This window comes from Pipistrellus hanaki (assembly GCF_964339955.1).
Source record: "Pipistrellus hanaki genome assembly, chromosome: 17".
In the NCBI taxonomy this organism is placed as follows: domain Eukaryota; kingdom Metazoa; phylum Chordata; class Mammalia; order Chiroptera; family Vespertilionidae; genus Pipistrellus; species Pipistrellus hanaki.
The window spans coordinates 39,506,004-39,520,928 of NC_140519.1; the positions used below are offsets into that span (position 1 = coordinate 39,506,004).

Consider the following 14,925-nt stretch of genomic DNA (forward strand, 5'->3'; position numbering starts at 1 on the left):
TTTTAAGTAATGTGTCCCTTCTCTGCAGGTGATTTGTTTGTTTGTTTGTTTGTTTGTTTGTTTGTTTGTTTTTTTCAACTGGCTTTATGGGTAGGGAAAGATCTGTTCACTGGAGCCAGAACAAAAGAAAACAAACCCATTATCTTTCTCTAGAAGTCACACACATTCAATTCCGTGGAGCAAACTTGCTTTTTTTTGGGGAAGGATAAAAGGACAGGTACCCGTGCCTCTGTGGCCTCCTGTGAGATGCCCCAGACCCACGTCCCTCCAAAGCCTCCAGGCTCCATTTTAGCCCTTGGTTCTGGCAAAGAGCGGGCCACCACACCTTTCCAACCTGCTCTGTAGACTCTCCCGAGCCCCTTCTCCCTGCAGCCTTCTTCAGGGAGGAGGGGTTCCGGGCTGATGCTTCGTAGGTGAGTGCCTGGGAATGTCTCCGCACCCCATGTTTCCTTCCACGTGGAACCTGCTTGAGGGAGCGGGCAGGAAGCAGGGCCACAGGCCTCTGAACGTCACTCCCCGAGGTCCCCCACCGCTGTGACCTTGAGCCATTCTTTCCTTGTTGACTGCTTAAGCTTTCTCACTCTCTCTCTGGTGCCAGCGTGGCTTAAAGAAAGGGCAAGCGTAAGACCTCCAGCAGGGGGTGCCCTGGGGTTCCGCCGTGGACGGGGTGAACCAGAGACTCACTGGCTCTCCCGTTTGCTTTCGGGCCGCACGTCTCCGAGTATGAAAACTCCAAACTGTTCTGCCTGTGCTCTTCTTTTCTGTGTTGTGTAGCTTCTGACTCTGCTCCTTCCTTTGCACTAAACGAGACGTTTCCCGGTGAAACCTAAGTTTGCTTTGCACTTCAGTTATGCACCATCTAGGAGGGCGTTACAAAACTCTGTCTTCAAGCTAATGAAAAGGTCAGTGTAAACAGACTCCCTTCAATGCTGTATTGTCTGCCAGCGGGGAAGGCCGGGCGAGAGAGGAAACTGGGTTTGAGCTTGCGGGCAGGGCTTAGGGGAGAAGATGAATTGCTCAGTGTCTCACGTCACTCGCGTATAAAACAATGTACATGAAACTGGCTTCCGGCCCAAGAAAGGCGACTTACATGGGCAAGCAGCAAGCGTGCCAGGGAGCTAGAAGGAAGTGGGCCTCACAGCCAGGGGCAAGCCAGGTCCCACGCAGAACTGTAGGGAAGCTTCTTCTAGGGTCCATTCCCCTCCATTTAAAGCTCCGTGTCCAGGGCCTGCCAGTGTGGCTCAGTGGCTGAGCGTTGACTTAAGAGCCAGGAGGTCACAGTTTGATTCCTGGTCTCAGGGCATACGCCCGGGTTGCAGGCCCAGGGTGGGGTATGCGGGAGGCAGCGGATCAATGATTCTCTCTCATTCCCGGTGTTTCTACCTCTCTCCCCCTCTCCTTTCCTCTCTGAAATCAATGAAAGTATATTTAAAAAAAAGTTTCTTGTTCAAGCCCCAGACTTTCCCTTCATCCTCTTCTCTCAGTGGCTGGGGTACTGGGCTAGACAGAGAAAAGGCACAGTCGGGCTTGGTTTAGAATCCTTAGCAAGTCATCTTCCCTCTCTGGGCCTCACTCAGCTCCTTTAATCAAAACAAAAGGGAACAAAACAAACTTTTCCAAATGAGCTCTGCCATGCCAAGCCTGGTGCGTGATGTGTGAAGATCCAGGGCTCTGTGGGAGGGCAGGGGAACCAGTAACCACACAGCACGTGTGAGGAGCGAGGGGCAGGCCCTCCGCGGTCCCTGGGAGGACACCGGGGCCCGGTCCTTGTCCGTGTAAAGGAGCCGTAAGTGCGAGCTGTAATCGCAGCCCACACGTTCAATATCATGCAGTCTGTGCTAACAAGGGCCTTCATGGTTATGCATCAGTAAGGGACCTTTTAAAGAAAATGCCGAAACCGAAGGGACAGCGTGAGTGATGGAGGCTGAGGTGCCAGTTGACCCTTGTTTCAGCCTCGCTAAGACAATTCCGTTCCGCACCAGGGGCAGAAGCTCACTTCTCTTGTTCACACACGTCGGAGCGTGTGTGCTGTGCCAGCACCACAGTTTAACTCACAGATGCTTCTTGTGGCCACATTTTCTTGTTTCTTGAGTATATATAGTTCAGTTACTGATACTTGGTTATTGCGATTGTGTGCAGTCTGGGTTAACCAGTGAGTAATAAAAAAAAAAAAATAGTTTCTAATAATTTCCCCCAAAAAACTGGAAAGGCTTTCAAAGAAAAACCATAAAAACCAACTTGGTTTCATTAGCGAGGCCAAGAAGATTTTTTCTCATTAACTCGCAGAGCCTAAGGTATTCCTTTAAAATGTTACTGATTTTAGCCCTGGTCACCATGACTTAGTTGGTTGGGTGTCATTCTGTGCAACACAAGTTCCGTTTCCTGTCACAGCACATGCCTGGGCTGCAGGCTGAATGGCCTGCAGGGGGCATTGCAGGAGGCAGCCCATTGATGTTTTGCCTTTCATATCACTTTCTCCCTTCCTCTCTCTCCAAATGTCAATAAAAATATTTAAAAAAATAAAGTATTATTGATCCTACATAATAAAAGGGTAATATGCAAATTGACACTGATGGTGGAACAACCCAGGAATGGCCAGTCATTGTGATGCACACTGACCTCTAGGGGGCAGATGCTCAATGCTGGATCTGCCCCCTGGTGGTCAGTGTGCTCCCATAGGGGGAGCTCTGCTCAGCCACAAGCTGGGCTGACAGCTACAAGCGCAGCAGCGGTGGCAGGAGCCTCTCGGCAGCCCTAAGGATGTTTCACTGTAGGTTAAGCCCGGGCCTAAGCCATCAGTCAGACAACCCCCTAGGGCTCCCAGGCTGCCAGAAGAATGTCTGTCTGCTAGCTTAGGCCCGATCCCCCGCAGGGTGGGCCTAAGCTGGCAGGTGGACATCCCCTGAGGGGTCCTGAACTAAGAGAGGGCTCAGGCCAGGCTGAGGGATCCCCCTGAATGCACTAATTTTTGTGCACCGGGCCTCTAGTTTTTTAATAAGCAGACTGCATAAAACAAAGCATGTGGTTGAGTAAAAAAAATTTTAACAAAACAAGAAGTAAAAGGCGTCTCTCCCACAGTGGAATTGTTTATGATTTTCATATCATGGACTTCTCAGGAGCAGGTAAATTTGCTTTTGAGTTCCTGTTGGCAGCATCCACACAGAAATCTCCTGTAGGCCTCAGGGTTGGGGGCCCATTCCGTGTCATGTGATGCTTTGATTTATGTGACCAGAGGACACAAATGTGTGGCCTGCAGCCTTCATATGGTCCACAGAACATATATGTGTATGCAACATACATTTACATACTGTATTTCAAAAATTTAATTTTTTTGCCCACATTTAATCATCAGGAGGTTACTTTAATCTAGGGTTTCTAGAATCTTTTGGGTGATTAAAGAATACGGCAACCTTAAGCCCAAGTGTTTGCAAGGCCACAAGTGGTTCTTGTGAGGTACTGGCTAGTCTCTTTAATACTTTCTTTAGCCTTCACCATTCTGGAACTTTCTCTGCCTAGCCCTGGTAGACATTTGAGTTTCTAGGCCGCAATCCTGCCCCCTCAGACAGCCGAATGTACAGCTTACATTCCCTCTGGTTTTCCGTGTTGGGGAATATAGTGACACATGGAGGGTGACAGAGAAGAGCCGAGAGAAATGGAACCAGGATGCCCGCCAGCATTCCCTGGTTCCTTTGGCGGCAGGCCAGAGTGTGACTGCGGTTGGCACGTTGGCACTGTGAAAGAGAGGGGCTGTGACAGACTTTTGAATGCCCATAATGGCGTCAGATCTTAATCTTTGAAGATGTTTAAAAAACGCCAGAAATCACGTGGGTCCAAATATAATATAAATACACATCAAGCAGTTGGACATTACCACCTTAGGGTTAGAAATGAGATTTCTTTGTGCACTTGAAACTTACACAATCCTATTATCAATGTCCACCTTATACATTTAACTTAAAGAATGAGATCGCTTTTCTGTAAGACTTTGAAGACGGCAGTGTCAGAAGAGACGTGACAAATAAAACTGGAGCCACAGCAGCGTCATTGGAGAAACCACACGTCTTCCCAAGATGACTGTGTTCAAGGATAGTTTTCATTTGGATATTGAAGTTCTGATGCATTTATTTTAAAAAACAAAACAAAACACAAACAACAGTCAGTATTTGGTTTTCTTACTACATGTGCATCCTCAAGAACTAATGATAAGGTGATCGATTTTTCCAGAGCACGTTCCTGCGTTTTCCTTTTCTTGCTGCATTTTACTTTCACCTCTCGTTTAGCACGAGCAGAAGAAAGGATGTGACATTCTAATCGTTTAGATTAAGGAAAAAGCTTGACCTGGGAAGGTGTTAAAACTATTGATTAAAACAAGGTTTGGCATGAACTGATTTCTGGTATCAAAGGCAGCGTGAATCCGGCAGAGCCGTCGCAGAGTTCTTCCACCCAGAACCGGTTCTGCTGGCCGTGCCACCGTCTTCCTGCCCAGCGACAGGGGCAGCAGCCATAGTCTTCAACAGGACATTCCCCCCCACTCGGTCTGGACGGTGCTGTAGTGTGAACAGGTGTCCCTGGGTCCCTGGCAATGACTCAGGTGGCATCTAGGTGGCTAAGGTTGGGAGTCTCAGTCCACCCTGTGACAGCTGGGAGATTGATGGGGGATGGGCAGCAGCAGGTGACAGAGAAAAAAAGCACTGAAGTGGGGTCCAGGCACCCGGATGCTCATCTTGGCACCAGAAGAGCTGGCTTTGTGACTTCTTTTTAAAAAAATATATTTTATAGATGTTTTTACAGAGAGGATGGGAGAGGGATAGACAGAAACATCCATGAAAGAGAAACATCGATCAGCTGCCTTCTGCACACCGCCCACGGGAGATGTGCCCACAACCAAGGTACATGCCCTTGACCAGAATTAAACCCAGGACCCTTCAGTCCGCAGGCCGACGCCCTATCCACTGAGCCAAACTGGTTTGGGCAGGCTTTGTGACTTCTCCCTGCTGAGCCTCGCTCTCCCCAGCTGGAAGGGGAGCAGGGATGATCAAAGCAGATGATTAAGGTTCCATCCACATGCTGCTAACAGGGGCACTGCCGGGATGCCTCCTTTCCTGTGGCTCCCGTTCTCAGGTTTAGTGCCCATTTCCTCTCTCCCCGTAGCCAAGCACTGGCGCCTGCAAAGCAGACTGGTGGGTCACTCGCCCCGAGTGGAGGAATTCCCACGGAGGACGCTGGGGGTTATTGGAGAGCAGTGAGCTCAGGTTCCTGGCATCCAGTGCCGGCTTTCTCTCTGCGATGACATCATCCCCCAGAGTGGGAGCCCCGCAGACTCCCCCTTCCTCCGAAGAGGAGGTTCTTGAAACCGGGCCCCTTCTCTTTGTCTGGTGCATTTTCTCTGTTCACAATGGATTCGGAGTAAGCCAGCCTGGGGGCTGCCCGGGCCTCTCTCCGGTGCGCACAGAGCATTCCCGGAGCATGGAGATGTGAGAGTGTGCTCTGAGGAGCAAGCCGCCTTTCTGTGCCTTTTCACTGGGACGCAGTTCCATTCCCCCCTCTCTCTACACTCCGCCCCTCCCCTGGTGTATGACTGCCCTAGAAGGAGATTTCTTTGCACGAACCCCTTTCTCATCCCTTTGCACCAAGCCTTTTGGGATGTTCTGGAGTGCTCCTCTCGTCTACCAGCTCCACTAACTCATGAAGCACACAAAGAAATCCTCTGTCTCTAAGATTTTTAAAAAATATATTTTATTGATTTTTTTTTTTTTTTTTTTTTTTTTTTTACAGAGAGAAAGGGAGAGGGATAGAGAGTTAGAAACATTGATGAGAAACATTGATCAGCTGCCTCCTGCACAACCCCCCCCTGAGGATGTACCCGCAACCAAGGTACATGGAATCGAACCTGGGATCCTTCAGCCTGCAGGCTGACACTCTATTTATTGAGCCAAACCCGTTAGGGTGTCTCTAAGATTTTTCTAAAAAAATCTATTATAATTCAGTAACATGAATTTTTTTCTCTCCTGGGTTATCCTTTGCTGCCTTCTGGCCTAGCACCTCTGCCTGCGGTGGAGAGCCATTACCCTCTGGGGTGAGGCCCTCCTTCCGCCCTCCGTGTTGAGTTGTAGGAGGGGCTTTGGATTGGATAGTCCAGCCCTCTGCTTTGCAAGATCAGTGGCAAAAACTCTTCCTGCACTTGTGGTTTGGGAGAACTTTCAGACAGGCAGTGGTTGCAATTTTAGAGAGGGCCAAGGACACAGATAAGATATATATATATATATTTTCATCCCTGTCAACAAATTTTTGTGTTAAGATTGGGGGTGGGCAAGACTGAGACCTGGATGGGATGGGGTGGGGAGCAGAGAGGCCGAGAGATGTCGTGAATCATTTTCCTGTGCATCTCAGATTCTCATTCCACAAGTATCGACTTTCTACATACCAGGCACTTCGTTATGGGCAAGTGCAAAAGTGGGCTTTGAACCCATGTCCCTCTGAGTCCAGAGTCCATGATCTTAACCGTCCCAATAGAGGGTAATCTGCAATTTTTTTTTTTTAGACCCAAACATGCTATGACGTTATTTCTCAAAGAAATCTATAGGGTACGATGTATATAGTTCCTGAAAGAAAGAAAACAAACCAACAGCCCATTTTCTTGAGCAAAGCAGTTCCATCAAGTCATCCTGCTTTTGCCCTCCTCCATCTGTCCCCTGTCCACTAAGACAGCCTCACTGGTCCAATACCTCTAACACACTGGCCTCTCCCTATCCATGTCTTTGGTTGCTCTATTACATTACCTGTTGATATCATGCTAGTACATGTTATTGGCCAGAGGATTTGGGAGTGAGGACTATTAGGATTCCTTGCCATCTTCAACTGAGTGTGTGTGTATGTGTGTGTGTATTAATCTAACATTAATCTCATTTGCAGAATTACTGCAATTAATACTGTATTAATTCAATATGACTGCATGCTTTTTCATATTAATACATATCAGTGTTTTTTCTTCATACCTTTACATATTTATTCTCCATTTCCCCCATTTATCTCTAGCTCCTTACTCTAGTGTCCAGATTTTTACTTTTAAGTATATTTCCATATACTTTTCTTTTTTTAAAATATATTTTTATTGATTTTTTACAGAGAGGAAGGGAGAGAGATAGAGAGCTAGAAACATCAATGAGAGAGAAACATTGACCAGCTGCCTCTTGCACACCCCCTACCGGGGATGTGCCTGCAACCAATGTACATGCCCTTGACCGGAATCGAACCCGGGACCTTTCAGTCCGCAGGCCGACGCTCTACCACTGAGCCAAACCGGTTTCGGCCATATACTTTTCTTTTATGTTTTTTTTTTTTTCCTTTCCTGCTGTGAACAGGGAAGACTATTCCTTAATCTTTTTTTTTTCTTCTTCTTCAATATCATGCAGGAAGCATAGCATAAAAAACTTCAAAGCAAGAACAGTGATTGTTATCAGAGAAAATGAAGGTTGCAGAGGGCACACAATGACTATCTGCTTTATGTTTGCAACTTAAGAAATCCACTAAACAAAACCCACATTCACCAAGCTGGTAAATTGGAAATAAATATTTACATACTGGAAGCCCAGTGCATAAAATTCGTGCATGGGTAGGGGCCATAGGCCTGGCTGGCAATCAGAGCTGATCGGGGCCTTTCTTCATTCCACACCACCCCCTGTGGTCATCGCACATCATAGCAAGCAGTTTAACTTCCAAAGAGACAATTCAACTGAGTGTGTGTGTGTGTGTGTGTGTATTAGCTTTTATATAGGATAAGCAATGTTTATATGTAAATTCCTCAAACTTTGGGTTCCTTTAGATGTTTTCAATGAATTTGATTTTTAAAGAAGATTTCCTATAAGTTTTGACATTGTGAGGAAATGCAAGGGGACACATGCTGATATTACCTCTGGGCTGTATTTTTCTTAATTTTTTGCCTTTTTTTTTATTGCTTTTGGTTTGATTTTGTTCTAGTACTAAGGGAGAGAGCATAAACCATCTGAGGCTCAGTGTGAGGGATGGGAGGAACATGGATGTGCTAAGAGGAGTCAACTGGAGGAGCAGGAAGATAAAAGAGGGAGGTGGGACTAAAACATTCGCCTCTATAGAAGCAAATTCATCCTGAAGGATGCCGTGGCAGTGCCCATGGCCATCTGTCACAGGGCATTGGTTGGGCTCACGCCACGACCTACAGGGTGCTGTGAGAACTAGCGCTATCGTGTAGGATTGCTTACTTTTTTCGAATGGAGTCTGGGTTTCTTTATTATTATTTTTTAAAATCTTTATTGTTGAAGGTATTACATATGTCCCTTTTTTCCCCCCCATTGACCCCTTCTAGTCTATCCCCCACTCCTGGCAGGTTTTCTTTCTCTTCTCCCTGTATGGCCAATCCTTTCTCTTCCCAGGTCTGTTATTTCAAGATACAACCAGTGGCCAGCAAGTCAGATTAGCTTTTTGCTTCATCAGCTGCTCATGAATAGAAAGCACAGCCTCTCGTTACCTCAAGTTTAGTCACTCAAAAGACAGGAGGGTGGAAATGGCCGTCCGTTGCTTATGGCCTATGAAAGGTGGTAAATTGGAGAACATGTAGGTGTTCTAACCTCGTTGTACACCGTGAACTGTTGAGTCTCTCAGGGTGGAAAATAAGGTTATGCTAATTGAAAGGCTGACTTGAAATTCGGTACCAAATCATGGCAGATCCATTAAATGGTTCCAAATGTATTATTTCGTTCCCTCCTTCCTTTTCTCTATCTCTCAACTTTTTTTTTTTTTTGTCTAAAATATTTAATCTGTTTTTATTTCCTATGGTATTTCATCTTCCCACTGTGTACCAAGCACAATGCCTGAGAAAGTGAGTTTTTTAGTCTGGATAATCAGGCTGGATACCAGGGAGAAGAGAAGATATGTGGAAAGTTAGAGGATATTGTAGGGCATCTTCCGTAGTCCCAAAAGTTAAGAAGAGGCTGAGGCTGGCTCCAGGGAGGGGGCCAAAAAGGTCAGGACACACACTGGGAAGCAGGGCAAATGGCATTTTTATGTGTTTGCTGGGGCGTGGTGTAGGTGATGGAAGCTTTATAAGGGAAAGGTAAACATTTGCTGGAGTCTTTGGTATTGAACTTAAACAAAGCCATGCCTTTGTTTCAGTTTTATAAGGTAATGGATGGCAGGAAAAGCTACAGTGCTGGAGTTAATTCATATATAGAAGGAGTAATCTTGGGAAGGCATCGCACTGAGGATATCAGCAGCTTGATCTTCTGTTAGAATGTCGCAGATCCATGATTTCTGACCTGTATCCTGCGTAGGGCTCTATAACAAACATGCATAAACCGTTGTGTGTGTATGTAGAGAATTAGATTACAGACTTGGATTTCATAGACTGGTGTGTGTGTGTGTGTGTGTGTGTGTGTGTGCATGCACCATGGTTAATATTTGTTTAGTGATTACCATATACCAGGCACTCTGCCAGGTGTTTTTTATACATTATGCTGCATTTATATTTTTATGTGGAGATAATTTTTCATGGAAATAATGAAGAATGTGAAGCCCAGAGCGGTGAGCAAGCTTACCTAAAGTTGCCAGCTACCGCATAGCATTCTGGGCTGCTGGGGCCACATGCTCTTTCCACACTGTCTTTTGTATTGGGAGGATCTCAGAGTAATGTCTTCTGCATTATCTCTGGCAAAAGGGCAACCATTCATTCAAAGCTTTATGCCTGCTGCCTATTATACTCTGGGCCAGGCCGTGGGGATTCATGGACTGATAAGCCAAGCAGAGTATCTGTTGTTAGAACATTTTGGCTAGGCAGGGACCTGAGACAGAGTTATCCATTACTGTATTATGAGATAGAAAATGACAATGACTCCAAAAGTCAGATTATAAATTGTCAGTGGCACGGCCTGTAGATTGCCAGTAATGTACATGTGCACATGTGTATAAAAGCCATGTCCGAAGGCATGCACTACATCATTATTTATAAGATGAAATACCATAGGAAATATATAAATATACATAATATATAAGAAAAGACGGAGAAAAAATGAATGTTAAAGAAATCGTTACTCTATATTTCACAGCTCTTGAAAAAAAGAAAAGGAAAGAGCTCTCTTCAAAACTTACTATCAAAGCAAGATACAGATCTGTATGTTCGCTCTGCTCCCTCTGTTGAAAGGAGAAAGGATATGTGTTTCATAGCCTATTTCTAGAAGAACACAAAAGAAACTGTGAAGGGTACTCAAGAAATGTAGGTCGATTGGGGAACAGTGTGGGGGTAGGGAGTGTTTTCAGTTTACGCTTTTGAATTCTGTGTCATACAAACTCAAAACCAGCCATAAGTGTTAAATACGAGCAGAAAAAGGTTTAAAACAACAGCAAATGAACAGAACGTTGAGTGTGAGAATCCTTCTGTCTTTGTTTACATTTTTCCTCTGTGGGAGCTCTTTATTGATGAAGCAGCCCAACCCATCCTTATGAATGGCCCAAACCCCTCCTTCTGAGGTGCTGGTTCACAGGGTCACATGACAGAGCAGAATGGCAGAATCCCAAGGGCTGAGGAGCAATCCAGCTTTGCCTGAGACATTTCTCCCTTGCCCTCCCCTCCATGAAACCTATGCTCTACCCCTCTGAAAGTGCTGGGCAGAGATGGATTTTATGTTTTCACCTTATATATTGGTGTGCCCAAATTAGTGTGAATGATAACTAATCTACTTTTGAATTCTTGGGAGATAGCATCACAAAATGCCCCTGGAGAGAATGGAGACGGGAAGCTATTGTAATGGTCCCGTTGAACTGGGGGCCCAGGGGACACAAAGGATGTCAGCCTCATAAGAGCAGTCCAGGAGGGCAAAGGCTTTGTTGACTGTGCTGTCGGGCTGAGTAAGAGCAGTCAGAGAGCTTTCTCCTTTTCATGTGCTTACAGCTTGTATAGTGAGTATATACATTATTCAACAGTGAAAACTTGTTATATCCTCCTTTCCTTTAAGGCCAGGGCCCTACTATAGAGTTTTCTGTCTATAGCATCTCTGTCTATAGTTTCTTCCATGTGTTTGTGTATGTGTGTACGTGTGTGTGCCTGTGTGTGTGTTTGTGTATTTGGTGCTTAATTTAGGTTTTTTTATATACAGACAGGAAATATTTTTTTAGTATAAATCTGGTCAGTACAGCTAACCCTGCTTATTATCTTAACAAATTCAGCTACTCCAAGCAATCTCAACTCTTTTATGTTTTTTTAAAATATATTTTATTGATGTTTTACAGAGAGGAAGGGAGAGAGATAGTTAGACACATGGATGACAGAGAAGTACATCCATCAGCTGCCTCCTGCACACCCCCAACTGGGAATGTGCCCGCAACCAAGGTACATGCCCTTGACCGGAATCGAACCCGGGACCTTTCAGTCCCCAGGCCGACGCTCTATCCACTGAGCCAAACCGGTTTGGGTGCAATCTCAACTCTTTAAGAGGTTTTGCTTAGGGAAGCAAGAGGATAGATAAAGAGGAAAATGTGTATTTAGAAAAGTAATGTTGTCTTACCTCACTGGACAAATATTTGCTGAGTATCTACTGTGGGCCTGGTACTGGGACTACAATGTGTTTGGAATGGACAAAGGCCCTCTTCTCGGAGGCTTATAGCCTCATGGAGCAGACAGATAACTAAGCGCTGACCAGATAAACAACAAGCTGAATCCAAAGGGTGTTAAGTGCTATGAAGAAAAGAGCAGGTTGACAGAGTGTGCTATTGGTTGTGGGCGGAGGTTCAAGGAGGAGGCAGAAGACAACTCCAGCAAGGGCAGTCAAGGAAGAGCTGAGATTGGCCTGGAATCTGGAGGAGAAGGAGAGGCAATGATGACTTGTGGGGGCAGCACTGGAGGCAAAGGGCAGAGCGAATGGCAAAGGCTGTCAATGGGGAACACGCTTCGTATGTTCTGGAACTGGAAAAAATTGAGTGCTAAGAGGATACAGAAAGCTGGTAGGATATGTGAGTAAGCCAAATGTATATGTGAGTGTATACAGAGGTGCCCAAAGCATTTAGAGGAGAAAAGAGAAATATACCATCAGGTTTTAAATCATTTCCTGAAAGTGTTATCTAAATGGAGGAGTCAGGGAATCAAGGTGTTTCTTAGATCCTCAACAAAATAGCAAGCTCTCTGAGGGCAGGGAATCTCCTCTAGCCTGCCATTCTTGTTTCCGCCTCCCAGCATAATGCCAGGCCCTTGATAAGTGGTTGGTGAATTAATGCAGGAAGGAACGAATGAATGCCCAAGATGTCACTTGTTAACGTTCTCTATCCTTAGTCTGTCTCTCTGTCTTATTTGGCATTGCATCTGCATCCAAATATAATTGTATAAAATAGAAGGAAAATGCTAAAAGTGCAAGAAAACCATCCTGAAGGCCTTTGACAATGCTAAGAACCAAAGGGAAACCAGAGTAGGGAAATTGGCAAGAGCACCCTGATATATTTACAGATTGTCTGAGTTTCAGAGTGGAAACGCTGGCTTTATGGCCCTATAATTTGGAGGCTAAAGCACGTGCCACTTCTTGGAAAAGAGTCTCCACCTTAGGAAATGAAGAGCTTTCATAGTCTTTGATCAGAGGGGTCTTCCTAAAAATGCAAGATACACTTGTTTAAAGAGAAAAATGCTTTCTATCAACTCCTGGATGTTACGATATTTTAAATTTCAAATTGCTTTGTAAATCAAAGATCAGCCCATTTCTTTTAATAGCAAGCTCTCAGAAAAATCTTGGGTGTTAATAATCAACTTAATGTAGCCATGCTAAAGCCCATCATTGATCTGTGTTTATTTTAATAAATCTTACTACATGTAGTGCACAACTGAGAGGTATTATAACCTGGACAAAGACACTTACCTTGTGTATAATAGAAACCACCAAATGGGAATTGTAATTCACATGTAAAATTTTATTTTATTTAAAAAATGTCAGTTGTCATGAGATTGCCTCTATTTCTGGAAAGGTCTTGGTACATTTTGAAACAATTTTTCTGTCTGACTCAGTCCATGATCCAGTGACAGAATTCAAATTGCATCTGTTATCTGCTTGGATACACCTGTTTTAATGACTACTTTTCTAAAAAGTATGTACTGTCAGAATGATAGGGAAACAAATAACGGAGGTTTTGAAAATATTGTATGAGCATACATAACATGCATAACTCTCGGGTGACAGACCAATTGTTCATGGCATTTATATGCTCTTTATGTAATCAGGGCTTCTATGAAGCTAAACAGGATTTTCTGTGCCTGACATTTGGATGAACGTTTGGTGGGGGGAAAGCACACCTTTCGCTAAGTTTCGGTAATACACATTTACAAACAGTGCTTTGTAGATAAACTTCCAAGAAATTTGATCTCGCGTTTTGCCTGCTGTGCCTGGAGCTGGGACATGGTTGGGTTTGCAAGATGAAACAAACGAATGCTTACCAGTTCCCAAGCCACGGTTTTAGTTAATGTGCTGTTGTGCCTTCCCACCCCCACCCGCTGCCCCAACTGCAGTTAAAGTTCAACTATTTGGGTTGTGAGTGCACCACAGCGAGACTACGATTGATACCATCGGGTACCTGAACTGCTTTGCTATTGGGTTGGGCAGCCAGGCAAGAGGAAAACGGTGCCAACGCTTGTTATATATCCCTGTCTCTAAGGATGACTCTGGGAGGCCCACACCATTTAGCCAAGGAGACCAATTCTTTTGTTGTTTACTTTTTATGGAATCAGGATAGCATGAATCAAAGCGAACCCATTGGACCTTCTACTAAGGGTCCGTCACTATTAAGAGGACCTAGTCTAAGTGTCTCCCAGTAGAGTCTATTAGTCTATTATAGCTCATTTGACCTTTAGAGACCTTCTCTACTGGGTGGTTGTTGGTTATTGCTCCTCCAAGAAGGATTTAGTCTATTTGTTGTTGTATATTGCCAGTAAGTATCTGTAATTTCAGCGGCTCCATCCTGCTGAAGTGGCCTTTGTAAGAATATACATTCAATCAGCCCAGCTCTCTTAGTTGAGACTTGGAGCTGACAAAGGCCACCATTAATAGTGTTGCCTGCCTGTTGAGTGTATGCCCACTGTGAGTGACATATGGATAAATCAGCAAGCCAACCGTGAGTCCGAATAGCTTAGGAAATATTCATCAGAACACCTTTCCCCTCTGGCTTCTGCAATAAGGGGTAGGCTTTCTGAGGAGTGGAACAATAGCCAGTGTGGATCGAGGCCCCAGTAAGATTACAACACCAACTGGGCGATTTGTATATGAAATACGTGGCCAAAATTAGGGACAACTGCATTGCTCACTAGAGTGATCATTAGATTTGCTGACATAAAGTTATGTTTACACATTCGGGCCAAGATAAACCCGTTGCCAGTATTAATAGTTTAAAAAAATGCAAGTGTTCCTAGGAAAGTATGCTTTTATTTTTTGATCTAAAGATCAGCATGTAATGGAGTTATAATCTCTGCAGCAGCATCATGTCCCTCTCTCCATCTAGCCTCTGACTCTGTTTGCCCGGAACATAATCCGTGCATTTGTGCTAGTACGTTGCACAGTCTCAGTCAGGGACATGGTAGGTGTTTAAAAATAATTTTGTGTTATGAATGAATGTTCTCCTGCAGGTAGGGCATCTCCAGGAGCAATAGAGAGACGTTTCTGTCTACGTTAGCCAGGGACGTTGAGTAGGAGAGTCAGGCATGGCATACATACTCTTTCTTAGTAGTCTTTACCACTCAGCCCCCTGAATCACTTGACATCTGCATTCTGAATCACTGGCTTTCTCTACCATTCCCAAATAAACAAGCATTTGTGGAATTCCTGGTCTTATCCCAGTGTCTGTGTGGGTTTTGTATTTTACTTGTGTTCTCAGGTTCTTTGTTCTATCCTATGTGGAGTACCTTGACCACACTGTGCGGTCATAGCTGGA

General features: G+C 44.8%; 1 protein-coding gene across 1 annotated transcript in view; it reads left to right on the forward strand.

Annotated features, from left to right (window-relative positions):
• GRHL2 (grainyhead like transcription factor 2) overlaps positions 1-14,925 on the forward strand; it is a 117,315-nt gene that overhangs the window by 76,562 nt on the left and 25,828 nt on the right. The gene's annotated exons all lie outside the window — the stretch shown is intronic.